Here is an 18,449-nt window from a genome sequence, read left to right on the forward strand (position 1 = left end):
AAGGTCCAATATGTTAGACTATATTAATTTAAGAACACACAGTACAACCACATTATATTTTTGGTTGCAAAGATTCCAACTTTAAAAAGATTTTTAAGCTTCATATAAATGTGATCACACATTTTATATTTACCACAAGCAGTGGATAAAATTCTGTATGCATCTGGCAACCAATATATTGAATTAAACTCTGAAAAGAATGTTTCGGATTTGATGTGAGCTTCAAAAGAAACGGGTTTCATTCCAGGGTCTGTATTTTAATATTCTCATGAGGAAATTTAAACCAGTACCTATATTTCACTTCCTTCCAGATGCTGTGACACTGTGACACAAAATTGTTTGCTGTGTAGTACTCCATTGTGTAAATGTACCACATTTTCCTAATCCATTCTTCAGTCGAGGGGCATTTAGGCTGTTTCCAGGTACTGGTTATGACAATACTATATATTTCCTCTACTTGTCTTCTACAAAATTTTATGACACAAATTTAGCACAGTAATTTCTAATTATAAAAATTATACTTTCTTGGTGTGGCCAGCGCAGCCTGGATGCCGAGACTAGAGGGGGGTGCCAGGATTGAGACATGGAGGCTTCTTTTCAGTTGGAAGAACAGCAACCTTTATTTTCCCAGCATCCTTTTATACCTCTACTGCTTCTGTGGAAAACCACTGGCCAGAAAGAACACAAACATCCTTGTCAATTACAGAGCACAAGGATGTTTCCCTATCGATCAGGAGGAGTGAGAGTAGCTGGATCACAACACTTTCTGTATAAAAATTAAAAAATTCTAGAATATGAAACAATTCAGAAAATGAAAACGTGAAGTATAAATATAAGCTAAATCTTGTTAACATTTAAAATTTAAAGAGGAAAGAGTCATAAATCAATTGGTGATTCCTGGATCCTAGGTGTTGGCTCACCAGTTTTTTCAAGGATGTGGCCCCATGCTTCAGTAGATGGTTCAACATCCATGCCAATAGAAGTAGCATTAATTAGACTCCAATGTCAATACAGGCAGTCTTAAGTAGATTCCATGGGTTTAAAAAGAACACATGAAGTTGGAAAGGAAAATGCTGTGGTAAGGGGAGGAATTAGAGGGGAGGCAATGGAGGTGTATTTGATCAAAACTCCTTACATGCATGTATGACAATATCGTGCAATGGAATAGCTGAACAGGAAGTTAAGTGACTACATTAAAAAATAATCTCTATTTGAAGGTTGTTCGTTGTTCATCTCTCATAATGAGACCCATTATAGTGCACAAGCAAAATCTGCTAATAAATCATTTTCTCAGTATTATGTCCATGGTATAAGTTAATAAAGATTTTCTAAATTATTTCCTAACCTATATTTTATTTTTTATATTTTATAGTCATATAGAGTTATAAATTTTGGAAAATTTAAATAAAAATTACTGTTCATAAGTTTCTTAACATTTATATTTATATTAGCAGTACTGCCCCCACCCCCTTCTTCCTTTCCACTTGGAACCCTCTTTCTGAACACATCTTCCTTCTACTTTCTTATCTTCTTTATATGTGTATAGCCCACTGAATTTGATGAGACTTTCTTTCCTGAGAGTGGATGGGAGCTGATTTAATGGAGGAAAGGAAATATGCAGGAAATCTAGAGCCTATGAGGGGTTGGAGTGGTGTTAGTTTTCCAAACAACCTATTCTAGTGGAAATGAACCAGTTAATCAGTTTAATTTGATGCATATCAGAGGAAGTTCTGCCCATGTCCTAACCACCTTCTCAAAGTTCCACCACTTCTTAATACCACTTTGCCTGGGACAGAAACTCAAGCTGTATACTAATCATACCTGGCTGACAAAATCGATTTTTAAATGTTTTGTAGTAGTCACACCGCTACGTGCATTTTCAGAACGTTCCAAATTTTCCTGTAGGGCCTATCCCTATAAACACTTGACAAAACAAAACACGAAAAATATTTATTTAGAATAAGCAACCAGTTATCATTACTGACCTATTACTTACTGTTTTTCTAAGGTTTGCTATTCTAATGACGACCAACACTGCAGGTGTTGGGGCTTCCTTGTACAGAAAAGTGAATTGATCAGTCATTGTGGTGCACTTAGAAGGACAAAGAGGAGGATCAAAAATTGTTGGCAACATAGAGAACTCAAGGCCAGTCTGAGCTACACATATTTAAATGCCACGCTACGTATTCCCATCAAAGGCATTGAAAGGATAATGAAAAGACTAGAATTTATTATATTACATAGTTTCTTGTCATGAGTAGATACATACATTTTATAATTCAAATACTAATTTTAAATATTGTGTATGAAATGTGAGGGGATTTAGCAAGAATATTAACAAAAATCTTGCTTCAATAAAATAATTAATTTATTTAATAACATTTCCTTTATTTTGTAAAAATGCCAATTAACATTAGAAAATATTCAGTGTGAATTGTGTGATGGATATTTGGAGTTCTCTTAAAGTATTCCCCGTAAATCTCTTTTATTTGGTTTGCCTTTTACTTGGAAGCTGAGATATAACTTTTTTCTCAATGAAAACCTCTAATATTCTGTCAGTAATATTTTGAAGACATTCTCAAGTACATAGGCAACATGACCTTTGCAAAAACATACTATTGTTCTAGAAAGTTCTTGATGGAATTGGTATAATGCAGGAGGACCAGTTGCTATTTAAACATCTTCAGAAAAAAGGTCATGTACTCATTGTAATTCATTTAAATTACGGGAATAAATCAACAGAAAATGCATCTCTCTCTGCCAGATGTCAACCTCTTCTCTATTTATGGAAAACTGTACAAAAATGATTTTTGTTCCATTTGTGTTTGTGTGACAATTTTATTTTATAATTTTTTCTTCCTTCCTTCATTCCTATGATAAAGTTGTAGTCTATTATCATTTACCAAGTAGTTCTCTGTGGATGCAAAAAACCAGATGGCCCCAGCAGATGGAGCCTTGGAAGCCTGGTTGAAATGTCCCAGACACATCCATCATGTAAACACTCCATAGGCAATTTGAATAAAGCTGAAGATTTGAAATTCTGTGGACTGTAGAGGGTAGTCAGCTGTAAAGTTCATGTGCAAACACACGGTTGATTTTGACTTCTTAAAGAAACTTATTGTAATGTGATCTTTATGCATTATTTAATCATTTGACATTTAAAACACTCCACCAGATTATGATGGCAGGGAAAACCTTACTTGGGTCTCTTAATTCTATTATTGGTAGGAGTTACAAAGAAATGATGGACATTCTTACAAATCAGTTCAAAACTTTGAAGTTGCTTTGTTCTTGGACAGAGACAAGGAAATATTTTCATTTTATTTCAAAATGGTCAACTGGCCAGACCAATTAATAATGTTATTTTGAATGTAATTGAATCAGTTTTTCTTAAACCTTCATAAACACAGTGGCCTTGTATGTTCCACTGCTCACTAAGTAAGAGTTGGATTCTAATATCAAAAGATAAAATATTGACAGTTTGTTCTTGTTTTTACATGGTAGTTGTCTTATAAATATTCTTCTGCATTTATTTTCTTAAGGGTTAAAATCAAGCTGCTAGTAGACATTAACTGAAATTTCCAGTGGTTCTGCAAAAGGTCGCTAAATAAATTTAAAATTAAACTTAACCCCCCTAAAAGGAAAAAAATCAATTATGCTAGTGTACTTAAAATGCACTCACCCTTCATGTTCCTGTCTTCATATCCTTATAGGATTTTTTTGGGAGCAAAGTGAGTGGCTCAATAACCCTGCATTGTATTTCTTATTCATATATGGAGTGGAGGTTGCTAGAGGATACTTAGAAACATTGCTTTATGATTAACAAGATTATGATGGTCACAATTTGGCTTCCCTATCATTTGGGGAAACATCTGGTTATTTTTTAGATATAGTACATTTGAACTACATATGGAATGTGAAATTATGAATGATATAAAAGGTGCTTTTATGCATGTTGCAGGAGGACAAGCTTAGCCAGAAATGGCATGACTAGCAAGAAGCAGTGTTTGACCCATAATATAAGTCAAAATCCACCTTCTAGTTTAGATAAAATGTACAGGAAAAATGACGTTGGATATGATGAAAAGCCAGGATTGTGTTGTAGATGGTTGTTCATCAAGGCCAGGAATATAAATTTCATTACATGTATGTTTTGTGTGCTTTTCTATTTATGAAATGTGATGCTGTTTTTCAATTCATTTTGTGGCACAATATCTCCTTTCCATTTTTAAAAATTATTTATTTATTTATTATGTATACAATGTACTGTCTGCATGTATGCTTGCCTGCCAGAAGAGGGCACCAGGTCTCATAGATGGTTGAGAGCCACCATGTGGTTGCTGGGAATTGAACTCAGGACCTCTGGAAGAGCAGCCTTAAGATGACTTTTAACCTCTGAGCCATCTCTCCAGCCCCTTTCCATTGTTTTTTAAGTAAAGAGAGGGATATACTATAGTATACAAAATGAGCAGATAGTAATGGTGAAGATAGAACTGTGCAGGTGCCATGAATAAAGTTTGGAGTTCAGGGCTCTGGTAAAATAAGGATCCTAACAGTCCTATTCCCAGATGCCACTCAGTGTGGACAGGATGGCTGGGTTTCTCACTTAAGGAACTTCTTTCAGGTCCAATGTGAAATATTTCAGGACTTCCCTGGGAGAGACCTTTTCAAATCTGTGTGAGCTGGTTTTAGTAAACCCTGTTTATCAATAATTCATTTTTCTTTTCTTACTATTTTACTTGAAATATAAAATAAGCAATAGTGTATTAATGTATAAATTCACTTGCTCCTTTCTAGTGCTTGTATTCCCTTCTATATATTGTCACTATCCTGGTTTTTCTTGTATTATGTTCAGTTCAAAACCAATCTGCTATCTTGAGTTTGAGATTGAGACATTACACAGGATAGTGTTGGAGAAAGATGACCATATTTTCCATGTCTCCTGTGGTCCTGATTGTAGAACCATCCTGAGATCGGGACATCTCATAGGGTAGTGTTGACGAGAGATGGCCATCTTTTCCATGTCTCCTATAGTCTTGATCATAGAACTGTCCTGAGATTAGCACATCTCATAGGCTAGTTTTGGAGAGGCCTGACCACCTTTTCCATGTCTCTTATGGTCCTGATTGTAGAACCACTCAGCAAATTGATATTGTTCTGACTTGGAGAGTAATATATAAAATGACAATAACTTCCATCCTAGTGACAATTATTTTTCATGCTATTTCTGTGCCTTACTCTTTTTATTCTGTCCCTTAAAATGAAATTCGTTTACCTGCATATTTGGTCTCTGATCTCAAGTCACAATGAAGGTTGAGATTATTAGTCTTAGGGGAAGGGAAATATAAATATTATCTCTCCCCCTAAGAACTTAAATAAATCTTGAATGTATTGGTCCTGCATTGTTAAGAAGAGACAGAAACTCACTGAGCATCCTCAGCAGATCCATGATCTTAGGAGATTCGAACATGTTGAAAGTGACTGTGACAAAAGAGGGTGAATCTATGGAAGCGGGCCAGGAACCTGAGGAAATGGAAATCCTCAAGAATTATCTATCATGCATTTAAATTTTTTACATTTGGATTGAGAGTGTTCTGTCAGTGCAGAATAAATTTTAATTGTGATAGTAATTGTATACCAAGCATTGAATGGGGGTCATTGTCGAGATATGTGAGTTTCTACATCTCCATTTTCATATAAAGGAAAGAAATAGAATTTCAGAGCTTTAAAAATAAGTTAAAAAATTAAAAAATTTTAGTGTACAGAAAGGGATCAACATAACAAATTAAATGATCAGAACTTTATTTACAGATGAACATTTATTGCATTTTTGTGTATGTGTCATTTTGCTGACACAGATCTTTCTCACTGTCAGGATGGTTCACAGGATGTGATAATGCCAATGGTCTGTGTCAGTTTGTGACAGTGGCCAGCCATCAGCTATGGTGTGAAATATGTGCTGTGGACTCGACTATTGGTACAGCTACCAGGTGGAAAGGAAAGCACTGTCTCTCTAAATATGTCTTCTCAAGACAGTGGCTATGGCATGGGCTTTGTGAGAGCAGCAACTCTTAGCACCCATCACCATTTATTTTAGATCAGCCCCTACCAGTGCAGACCCTCACACAGCCATAAAGAACTAGAAACTCTGGGGAGCAAGTCTAGAAAATAGAGAACATTTATGTAAAACATGTCCTTAAGATACATGAAAAGTCAGAGAACTGTCAATTACAGCTGGTTTTATCAGGTGCCAGCACACAAATCAGCAAACTCTTATGTATGTAGCACACTTCTTTCCTATGGGTAGAAATACTTGCAAAAACACAGCCTTTAGTAAAACCTAATTAAGCAACCAATAGTTTAAGCTAAATGGAGCATGTACCATTTTTGTTTTTAATGCAATTTGCTTTCAAATGACTATCTTGATGAGAGATATCCTTCTGTATATGTGTTGCTTTTATTGGTTGATCGAATTAACAAGTAGTCTCCTACTACACTATCTAAGTTTTAATAATGTTTGTTTTATCAAATAGTTCTCAGATTCCTGGAAATCTGGAAGTCAATTCTTTTAAACTTTGTCATCTCAAGGTCTACTTCTTTATTGCTAGTGCAGGACCAGGCACACAGCCACACTGTAGAGTAGTTTTAGCATTCTGAAACCTACTGTGTCATTCCATTATGCCAGAGTGGCAGGTAAGAGCACACTCACACCACAGGGACATTTGCTCCACTCTGTTCATAGCAGCATTATTTGTCATAGCCAGAACCTGGGAACAACCTAGATTCCCCTCAATCAAAGAATGAATAAAGAAAGTCTGGTTACATGTACTCAATGGGGTATTACTCAGCAGTAAAAAAGAATGTCATGTTGAAATTTGCAGGCAAATGGATGGAACTAGAAAAAAAATACTGAAAGACAAAGACAAATATGTACCCACTCATAAGTAGATATTAGACATAAAGCAAAGGAAAACCAGCCTACAGTCTACAACCCCAAAGGAGCCAGGAAACAAGGAGGACCCTAAGAGAGATATACATGGATCTCCCTGGGAAGAGGAAATAGACAAGATATCCTGAATAAATTGGGAACATGGAAGGAGGGGGAAGGGTAGTGAGCAGGTGAGAAGAGGAGGGGGAGGAAAACATGAGGGATAAGGAAGATCGAATTAGTGGAATAACAGAGACAGAGAACAAGGAAAGAGATGTCTTGATAGAGGGAGCCATTATGGGTTTAGCGAAAAACCTGGCACTAGGGAAATTCTGAGGAATCCAGAAGGATGATCTCAGTGATAGTGAAGAAAGACCCTGAATATTCCCATGGACACTCAGAATAGCCAATAGTGTAGAGTTGAAAGAGATTTATCAGTGGAAAATTTGCAAACCTATGCAAGGTCCCCTGGGGAAAAAAATTTCATTATATGATGTCAAACCCCTGGCAAAACAGGGGGACCACCAGCTAGCTACATACAGGACATAAACTTGTTTTCACATTGAAAGTTAACTTATATTACAGCCCCCCAACTGCAGAATGTTACTAGTTAGAATAGTAAATTAAAACAAAATAAACAATATAGCACTAACTAGTTAGCCTGTTGTGAGGAGGGGCCGTGGCAGGAAATGTCAGTGAAAGACCCTCAGAGAGGACCTTTTCCTCCAATGAAGTCCCCAGAACGAGGACACTCCGAGTCCAGACCACAGGATGCAATTAGCAAGAGGTTTATTGAGTAAACACAGGTACCTGCGGGCAGCAAAGTCTTTCGGAGGACTTGCACGCCTGCCAACTAGAGAGCAGGCTTTTTATAGGGAAGAGCAAAAAGCAAGTTTACAGAAGCAAAAGCGTGGTTATCGGTCGATCGGAATGAGGCGGGGTGTCAGCAAAAAGCAAGTTTACAGAAGCAAAAGTGTGGTTATCGGAATGAGGTGGGGGGCATGACTGTTCCTATCTCATAGATATCCTGTTTTGCAGTCAACCTGCTTTGTTGATGTCCTATCTTATTGACATCCTGCCCTGCAGTCTTCCTATCTCATAGACATCCTGCTCTCTCAAGCACATGGGATGTTCTTACGAGAGCAGGCTGGCTGCTGATCCGGAGAATTTTTTTAAAGCAAACAGGACGTTTCCCTGGGAGCATGCTAGCTGTGGGTTTTGAGGAGGGGGTCTGTAGGGTCTTTCGGTCAGCAAAGTGAAGAATATGCCCCCAGGGAAGAATGCCTTGGGTTTCATTGCATTTAATTCTGTTTTTCCTGTTGCCTTTCTCTCTCTTCCTGTGTTTATTATAAGAATTATCTTGTCTCTGTCTCCATCCATCACCAGATGAAGGTTCTATGATGATATGCAAGATATTCATCAGTATTGCTCTAGGATAGGGTCATTTCAGGTTCCCCATCCTCAGCTGCCCAAGGAACTAACTGGGGACCTCGGCTTGGGCATCTGGGAGCCACTCTAGGCTCAAGTCTCTTGCCAACCCTAAGGTGGCTCCCTTAACTAAGAATCGTGCTTCCGTGCTCCCCCATCTAACCTTCCTTCGTCCCAACCCTCCCCCTTCCCCAAGCTCTCCCCATTCTCCCCCTCTCCCCCCTCTCTCCCCATCTCCCCTTACCCCCATCCCACCCCACCCCCAAGATCTCAATTTTCTCCCCGGCAATTTTGACTACTTCCCATAGCCAAGAGGACAACTAAATGCTTTTCCTTTGGTTCACCTTCTTACTTAGCTTCTTTGGGATCACCAATTGTAGACTCCGTGACCCTTGTTTATGGCTAGAAACCAATTATGAGTGAGTACATCCCATGTTCATCTTTTTGGGTCTGGGTTACCTCACTCAGGATAGTGTTTTCTATTTCCATCCATTTGCATGCAAAATTTGAGAAGTCATTGTTTTTTACCGCAGCATAGTACTCTAATGTGTAGATATTCCACACTTTCTTCATCCATTCTTCCATTGAAGGGCATCTAGGTTGTTTCCAGGTTCTGGCTATTACAAATAATACTGCTATGAACATAGTTGAACAAATGCTCTTGTCATATGATAGGGCATCTCTTGGGTATATTCCCAGGAGTGGTATTGCTGGGTCCAGGGGTAAGTTGATCCCAAATTTCCTGAGAAACCGAAACACCGATTTCCAAAGTGGTTGCACAAGATTGCATTCCCACCAGCAATGGATGAGGGTTCCCCTTCCTCCACAGCCTCTCCAGCAAAGGCTATTATTGGAGTTTTTTATTTTAGCCATTCTGACAGGTGTAAGATGATATCTCAAAGTTGTTTTGATTTGCATTTCCCTGATTGCTAAGGGATATGGATGGAGACAGAGACAGAGACAGAGACAGAGACCCACACTGGAGCACTGGACTGAGCTCCCAAGGTCCCGATAAGGAGCAGAAGGAGGGAGAACATGAGCAAAGAAGTCGGGACCATGAGGGGAGCACCCACTCACTGAGACAGTGGAGCTGATCTATTGGGAGCTCACCAAGGCCAGCTGAACTGTGACTGAAAAAGCATGGGATAAAACTGGACTCTCTGAGCATGGCGAACAATGAGGGCTGATGAGAACCCAAGGACAATGGCACGGGGTTTTGAACCTATTTAATGTGCTGGCTTTGTGGGAGCCTAGCCAGTTTGGATGTTCACCTTCCTAGAAATGGACAGAGCGGGGAGGACCTAGGACTTACCACAGGGCAGGGAAATCTGACTGCTCTTTGGGCTGGAGAGGGAGGGGGAGAGGAGTGGGGGGAGGGGGAGAAGGGTGGGAGGAGAGGGAGAAGGGTGGGAGGAGGGGGAGGGAAATGGGAGGCTGGGAGGAGGAGGAAATTTGTTTTTTTTTTCTTTTCTCAATAAAAAAAAGTAAAAAAAAAAAAAGAATTATCTTCGCGTTTTTCCGTTGCCTAACTAATTTTTTGAAAGAAAATGCAGACATAGTAAGATTCTATTTAAACGACACATTGGGGTGAAGAGATAACCAGGATCATTCTGTGTGTGCACATAATTGTGTCAGTGAGAAGAGTTCGCAAGGGAACAGGAACTTAGAAGAGAGGTGGGAGGGACAGATATCACATCCTCACATGTTCAAAGCAGCCATCCACGAAATACGGCCAAACACCATCAGCTGCCTTTCTTATCTCCAGGCCAAGGACCATCTGGGCACAGAAGATGAAGTCATGGGAAAGGGGAGGAAGGGACTGAGGAAGAAGAAAGTGGAGATCTAAAGATGGGAGGTTATAAGAACACTATGAAAGTCCAGCCCAGGGAGCACTTTAAGTGGAGGTTGGTGTTTATTGAGGGAAGCTGTGGATACACTGCCCATCCTGTGGGATGCTTTGTTTCCTTTAATAAACACCTATGTTTACTTAAAAAGAAAATAAAGAGGCCAGAGAAACGGTTTAGCAGTTAAGATCAGTTATTACTCTTGCAGAGGAGTTGGGTTTCCGGCGCCCACATGATGACTCACAACTATCTGCATCTCTAGTTGAGGGAGATATGATGCCCTCCTATTATTATCTTCATGGACACTGCACACATGGGGTACACAGATATACATGCAGAAAAAAAAAACACCCATACATATACACACACACGCAGAGGGAGAGAGAAAAAGAAATAAGTAAACTTTGAAACAAAAAAAAAAAAAGAGCAAAGAGAGGGCAGTGTATACAAATATAACCAGGTTCCTTGGCAAGGTATACAGAGTGAAAAAAATTATTTTTTAGTCTTTGTTGCTCCTTGTGAATTTTTGGAATTTAATGGACAGAAAAAAAATGTGTCAAAGAAACACCATTCTTTCTTAAAATTAGGACATTATGAATGCCCAGAAGAAGTTAACATGGAGGGTTTTTCTTTCCTGCTCTTCAGCAAGCTCAAGTAACTTCACACTAGGCACCATCCATCCCCTGCCAAGAGAATAAAACTACATCATGGGGTTGCTATGAAACCAACTGAAAAGATGCAAATAAAACATTTAGCCTGGAGTCCTAAAGCCTGCCACATAGTGATTGCTGGGTAGAGGTAGATAGTTAGAGGGGATGAGCCTGTTTACCGCACTGTCTACACCACAGGTGGCCTGGGTCACCAAGACCTTCACAGACAAACACAGTGCATGTGACCTTCAGCACAGCAGAGCAGCAGACAGACCCTTTAAAAATAGCACAGAGGGAAAATAATTCTGGCGCATATGAATGAGTCGAAGCATCTTTTGTACCACGGCAGAAAACAATGGAGGAGAGAAAGCTCAGAGGAGAAAGAGGAGAGGAAGAGAGGGAACTAAGAGAGCAAGTAAGCTGTGGCCAGTGGTTCCTCTGAAGGGAGAAAAATACAGGCACATCAATTCAAGCTAAGCTTTAGTTCTTTAAAAGTTTCACCCAGATAAATAAAATATTGTCTGTCTTCAAAAGTGACCATTTGTGTGCTTGGTTTTCCCCTTGCCTACAGACCGACAAGGACGCAGGTAAAGGGGAAGCAGAAAGGAGGGCGCAGGAGGAACACAGAAAATTTTTAGTTTCCCTGAGAGGCCATCATGTTGATTGGTGGTGTTCTCTTGAAGAACTTAATAGGGAGGGCAGCCATTAACATCAGAGGAAAAGTCCTAATCTCGGTTATCAGTAAGGTTGTCAGCAGGAAATGCCCACTGCTGGGATAGGCAAGGTACAGTTGAGTTAAGAAAGTTAGAAGGACAGAGTTATGCAAAAAGGCATCCCCACTCTGTAGGGGCCTACTTATGTCTCTGAAGCGTCCTATTTTGTTCTGTATTCAAGACACTTGCTGGGGCATAAGCTCAAGGTGCTGCTCAGAGGTAAAATGGTCTCTTTCTTCCCTCTGTCTGTGATGGGGAGTGGTGGCATCCTCATTTCCACATCATCATCATGCAGTAGCTTCTCTCCCCACTCTTTGAGAAGATGATTTACACTTGGGATATGGGGATAATTTATTAATGACTTTTTAGAAAAGCCAAACACTATCAATATTTACAGTAAGATGGCAGGACTATGTTGGCCAGAGAGCATAGCCGAATTCTATGGAAGCCAACATAGTGGACCACTCAGAGAGGACAGGATTCAGAGGAAGTCTTGCTTGGCTTATTCATGGGCCTTGCAGAAATTCTTAGGGGGAAACTGAGAAACTTGATCGACAGGTTCTTTTGGAGGGCACTTGAGGACAAAGATTGCTTGGCACTTTCAATATCCATATGCAGTCTGCATGCTCCCTGACAGCGGGGTTCTATATATAGTAGCTTCTGTTCATTAAACTTCTTAATTCAAATATGTGCGAGAGTAATTGGCAAGAATGGTCTACGGGGTAAGACGAGAACTATTCGAGTTAATGTAGTCACTATTCCCCCATGCACCATTTAGCAAATAAAGTGTGAACTTTATAAAAAAATTGAATAGGTCTTTTCTCACAGCTGCAGGCTGCTAGGGGGATACCAATTCACACTGTTCAGAGGGGTAAAAAACAGCAACATGCTTAAAAAATGTTTATGTTGATATTCTGGCTCAGTCATTCTAACTGTACTTTTCCCTCCACTTTTAAAGGGATAACCAATTAAAAGGAGTATTTTAGAGTGTCTTATTCCAATAGGCTTATTTATATGTATTGTAAGCAACTTCACAAAGGAGTTTTAGGCAGAGAAAATGACACTGGCTCATGTCTGTCAGATTACAATGGAGAAAACCATCAGGTGCTATGATCATCAGACAGGATTTGGAGGTGGTAGGGCCATATAGATGATAGCATTGTTTGTGACCTTATTAGGCTGTCTTACCTTGTATTATTAACCCAGGTTTTGAGAAAGTTCTTGCCTTTTATGGTCAATAACCCTCTTCCTGTTTCCCTGTAACTGATCTTCTAGGTCATTTTCAGCATCTTGGACTGTTGATGGTAATCAATAAGATCAGTGCCTCCGCCTCTAAAAGAGACAGTAATTCCCAACACTTACAATATGGCTATATCTACCTGGAGATAATGGAACAATTTTTTGCAAAGATGGAATCATTCTGAGACCTAAAAACTAAGGCAGAATCATACACAGATTCAGGTATGCTTCTTCTAAAGCTAAAGATCAGACAAAATAATGTGTATGTTTTACTTTTCCTCCATTCTTATACCACAACAAAAATTGACACCAAGCAAGCCATCAGTCTGGAATGATACCCAACATCAGAGTGACCTGTTGTCAGAGGTTTCTATCCCATCCAGTCCCACTAATATCCGTGCCAAAGAAACACACAGAGGATGCAGGAGGAGTCAGGAGACATGTTACGAAGCAGTAAGCGGAGAAAGGCGCAAGCTGTCAGCCGGAACCTTGCTGGTAAGCCACGAGCCTCGTGGCAAAATATAAAATAATAGAAATGGGTTAATTCAAGAGATAAGAGTGAGATAGAAATATTCATAAGCTAATAGGCTAAGCAATGTTGTAATTAATACAGTTTCTATGTGATTATTTTGATTCTGGGCAGCCAGGAACAAACAAGTGGCCTCCTTACAACGAATTGCCATACGTGGGACTGACTAAATCTACTAAAACCTGAGAAAGCTTGGAAAGGAATTCTACACACACACACACACACACACACACACACACACACACACACACACACACGTCTAACTGCATTTTTTTCTACTGGTGGCATGCCACAGCTCCCTTAAGAGAGGAATTTATCAGTAGCAGAAAAAAACAAAACAAGCAAACAAAAACCATGCAGTTTTTAAATGGTGACTTCCTCGGCCATGCTGCCAGCATGAACTCTGGCTCATTCAGGAGACCGAGCATAAAATGGGGTTTGTGAGCGATGTGTTACAAACTGCTTAATGGCGTGACATCGACTACAATGGCTGCGTACTTGGAGCTGGGGCAATGTGCAGGAATTGTAGAGGCAGTGAACATGCATCTGCCTTGTTAGACTGGGCAGAGCCAAAAGGCAAAGAAGCCTTGTTCCTAGTCATGCTGCAGCTTAGCTTTTTAAGAAGAACTAAGCATTTTAAGAAGTGCTCCTGGACAGAAAAGGCCCCCCCCTCCTTCCTTCTAACTTTTCTCTTCCCATCTCCCCTTACCCCCATCCCACCCCACCCCCAAGATCCCAATTTTCTCCCCGGCAATTTTGTCTACTTCCCTTAGCCAAGAGGATAACTATATGTTTTTCCTTGGGTTCACCTTCTTACTTAGCTTCTTTAGATTCACCTATTGTAGACTCCGTGACCCTTATTTATGGCTAGAAACCAATTATGAGTGAGTACATCCCATGTTCCTCTTTTTGGGTCTGGGATACCTCACTCAGGATAGTGTTTTCTATTTCCATCCATTTGCATGCAAAATTCGAGAAGTCATTGTTTTTTACCGCAGCGTAGTATTCTAATGTGTATATATTCGATACTTTCTTCATCCATTCTTCCATTGAAGGGCATCTAGGTTGTTTCCAGGTTCTGGCTATTACAAATAATACTGATATGAACATAGTTGAACAAATGCTTTTGTCATATGATAGGGCATCTCTTGGGTATATTCAGAGTGGTATTGCTGGGTCCAGGGGTAGGTTGATCCCAAATTTCCTGAGAAATCGAAACACTGATTTCAACAGTGGTTATGTCCCCCTTTTCATTTCTGATCTTATTAATTTGCAAATTCTCTCTCTGCCGTTTGATTAGTTTGGATAGGGGTTTATCAATCTTGTTGATTTTCTCCAGGAACCAGCTTTTTGTTTCATTGATTCTTTGGATTGTTTTCTGTGTTTCTGTTTTGTTGATTTCTGCCCTCAGTTTGATTATTTCCAGTCTTCTACTCCTCCTAGGTGAGTCTGCTTCTTTTTTTTCTAGAGCTTTCAGGTGGGCTGTTAAGTCTCCAATATGTGCTTTCTCTATTTTCTTTAAGTGGGCACTTAGTGCTATGAACTTTCCTCTTAGCACTGCTTTCATAGTGTCCCATAAGTTCGAGTATGTTGTTTCTTTATTTTCATTGAATTCAAGGAAGACTTTAATTTCTTTCTTTATATCTTCCTTAGTCCAGGTATGGTTCAGTAGTTGACTGTTCAGTTTCCATGAGTTTGTAGGCTTTCTGGGGGTAGCATTGTTGTTGATTCTAACTTTAATCCATGGTGATCTGATAAGACACATGTGGTTACTAATAATTTTTTGTAACTGTGTAAGTTAGCTTTGCTACCGAGTATGTGGTCAATTTTCGAGAAGGTTCCATGAGCTGCACAGAAGAAGGTATATTCTCTCCTATTTGGGTGGAATAATCTATAGATGTCTGTTAAGTCCATTTGCTTCATTACCTCCATTAATTCTCTAATTTCTCTGTTAGGTTTCTGTTTGATTGATCTGTCCATTGGTGAGAGAGGAGTGTTGAAGTCTCCTACTATTAGTGTGTGTGGTTTGATGGCTGCCTTGAGTTTTAGTAATGTTTCTTTTACGTACGTTGGCGCTTTTATATTAGGGGTGGAGATATTCAGGATTGAGACTTCACTCTGATGAATTGCTCCTGTTATGAGTATAAAATGTCCCTCTCCATCTCTTCTGATTGATTTAAGTTTGAAGTCAACTTTGTTAGAAATTAGTATGGCCACACCTGCTTGTTTCTTAGGTCCATTTGCTTGATAAGCCTTTCCCCAGCCCTTTACTCTGAGTAGGTGCCTGTCTTTGTGGTTGAGGTGTGTTTCTTGTAAACAGCAGAATGTTGGATCCTGTTTTTGTATCCAACCTCTTAGCCTGTGCCTTTTTATAGGTGAGTTGAGTTCATTGACATTAAGTGATATCAATGACCAGTGGTTGTTAACTCCGGTCACTTTTTTAGTAGTACGGTTTGTGTGTTTCCCTTCTTTGAGTTGCGCTGGTGAAGGGTTTCTAGATGACTGAGTTATTGTGGGCATTGTTGGACTCCTTGGTTAGTGATTTTCCTTCTATTATTTTCTGTAAAGCTGGATTTGTGGCTACGTATTGTTTAAATTTGTTTTTATCCGGGAAAATTTTGTTTTCTCCATTTATAGTGAACGAAAGCTTGGCTGGATATTGTAGTCTGGGCTTGCATCCATGATCTCTTAGTTTTTGCAGTACATCTATGCAGGACCTTCTGGCTTTCATGGTTTCCATAGAGAAGTCAGGTGTAAGTCTGATAGGTTTACCTTTATAAGTAACTTGGCCTTTTTCCTTTGTGGCTCTTAATATTCTTTCTTTATTCTGTATATTTTCTGTTTTGATTATTATATGGCGAGTGGATGTTTTCTTTTGATCCAGCCTATTTGGTGTTCTGTATGCTTCTTGAACCTTCATAGGTACATCTTTCTTCAGGTTGGGAAAGTTTTCTTCTATAATTTTATTAAGTATATTTTCTGGACCGTTGAGCTGTCCTTCTTCTATTCCAATTATTCTTAGGTTTGGTATTTTTATTGTGTCCCAAATTTCCTGAATGTTTTGTGATGAGAATTTGTTGGTTTTACTGTTTTCTTTGATCAGTGTGTTTATTTTCTCTATGGTATCTTCAGTGTCTGACATTCTTTCTTCTATCTCTTGTAATCTGTTGTTAGTACTTGTCTCTGTAGTTCCTGTTCGTTTACCCAGATTTTCCATCTCCATTCTTCCCTCGGTTTGTGCTTTCTTCATTGCTTCCATTTCATTCTTCAAGTCTTGAACCGCTTCCCTAACCTGTTTGATTGCTTTTTCTTGTTTCTTTTGGTTTTCTTGCGTGTCTTTGAGCGATTTATTCATTTCCTCTACCTTTTTGTTTGTAATCTCTAATTGTTTATGGCAGTTTTTCACCTCCTGTTTAAGGTCCTCTATTATTTTCATATAGTCCACTTTTGAGTCGATTTCTTCTATTTCTTCTGGAGTAGGGTGTACAATTCTTCTTATTTCGGGATCCCTGGATTCTGGTGGTGTCATGTTGCCTTTCAGGTTGTTGGAGGAATTCTTGCATTGGCGCCTTCCCATCTCTTCCTTCAAATGGAGCCAGGAGAGGCCTGGTGTCTTGGTGCAGTCTTTGCTGTGATTGACTCTCTGGGTATATCTCTTCAGTGTAGAAGCAGGAACCGTTCCCGTCCAGATGGGATTCCTCAGCAACTAAACAGGGCCGCCGGTAGCCCAATGCTCCAGGGCCAAAAGGATGAATGGAGCAAGGAGGGGGGGGGGGCGGTATCCAGAAGAGCACAGGAAGCCTGGCGCAGGAGCTGAAGGTGCCCAGGCTCCATAAAAGGGGACCCTGAGGCCTGCCCGGTAGGCAGGCACTCACCACTCTGGGTGGGTAGCCTTAGTGTAGGAGCTTAAAACTGTTCTTGAGCACTGGTCCTAGCATACAGCAGGGCAGGGTTGGGGAGGCGTGCTGGGGGGGCTGGGTCGTGCAAAAGAAAGGCAGCCCTGCAGAAGGAGCTGGGGGAGGGGGGTTTGTGCTCTTTTCCGGGACAGTCCGCCCCTGGATAGCACACACTCACCTGTCCAGATGGGATTCCTCAGCAACTAAACAGGGCCGCAGGTAGCCCAATGATCCAGGGCCAAAAGGATGAATGGGGCAAGGGCGGGGGGGGGGGCAGTATCCAGGAGTGCACAGGAAGCCTGGCGCTGGAGCTGAAGGTGCCTGGGCTCCCTTACAGGGGACCCTGAGGCCTGCCTGGTATGCAGGCACTTACCGCTCTGGGTGGGTAGCCTTAGTGTAGGAGCTTAAAACTGTTCTTGAGGGCTGGAGAGATGGCTCAGCGGTTAAGAGCACTGGCTGCTCTTCCAGAGGTCCTGAGTTCAATTCCCAGCAACCACATGGTGGCTCACAACCATCTGAGATCTGGTACCCTCCTCTGGCATGTGGGCATACATGGAGGCAGAATGTTGTATATATAATAAATAAATAAAATCTTAAAAAAAAAAACTGTTCTTGAGCACTTGTCCTAGCATACAGCAGGGCAGGGTTGGGGAGGCGTGCTGGGGGGGGGCGGGCGGCTGGGTCGCGCGAAAGAAAGACAGTCCTGCAGAAGGAGCTGGGGGAGGGGGGTTTGTGCTCTCTTCCGGGACAGTCACACACTCACCCGTCCTGATGGGATTCCTCAGCAACTAAACAGGGCCACCGGTAGCCCAATGATGATTCTCTCTTTAATACCAGGCACAAATTCAAAATTATTTTACCCTTGCTTTGGAGATTCTCGAATGTCCTCTTCAGATATGATTCATTTGCTTTGGGAAAACATTTGTTTATGTTTTTTAAAAACTAGGATTAAGTCATATCTAGTTGAGCTATTAGCCAAAGGAGCCACACAGGAATTCCCAAACAACCTTGGCTCTCCGTGAACTGATAGCAAAGCCCATTTCTACAGACAGCACCTACAGAATTCAGTGAACATATTTCAATTCATGGAGATGTCAAGCTGGTGCCTACAAAGAGCCTTCTTCCCTATATTTCAGCATCTTTGGCATATGTAAGTACTTTGCACATTATCAAAGGAGAAATATAAAAACTAAGCCTTTATCTACAAAGGGGTACTACCAGC

At 40.4% G+C, this 18,449-nt stretch overlaps 1 long non-coding RNA gene across 1 annotated transcript in view; it reads left to right on the plus strand.

Moving 5' to 3' along the window:
- The window catches only part of LOC121447505, a 179,893-nt gene that overhangs the window by 122,254 nt on the left and 39,190 nt on the right, over positions 1 to 18,449 (plus strand). The window lies entirely within an intron of this gene.

The sequence above is a fragment of the Microtus oregoni genome, unplaced genomic scaffold, assembly GCF_018167655.1.
Source record: "Microtus oregoni isolate MIOR12 unplaced genomic scaffold, Mior012 000004F_ref0000308, whole genome shotgun sequence".
NCBI lineage: Eukaryota > Metazoa > Chordata > Mammalia > Rodentia > Cricetidae > Microtus > Microtus oregoni.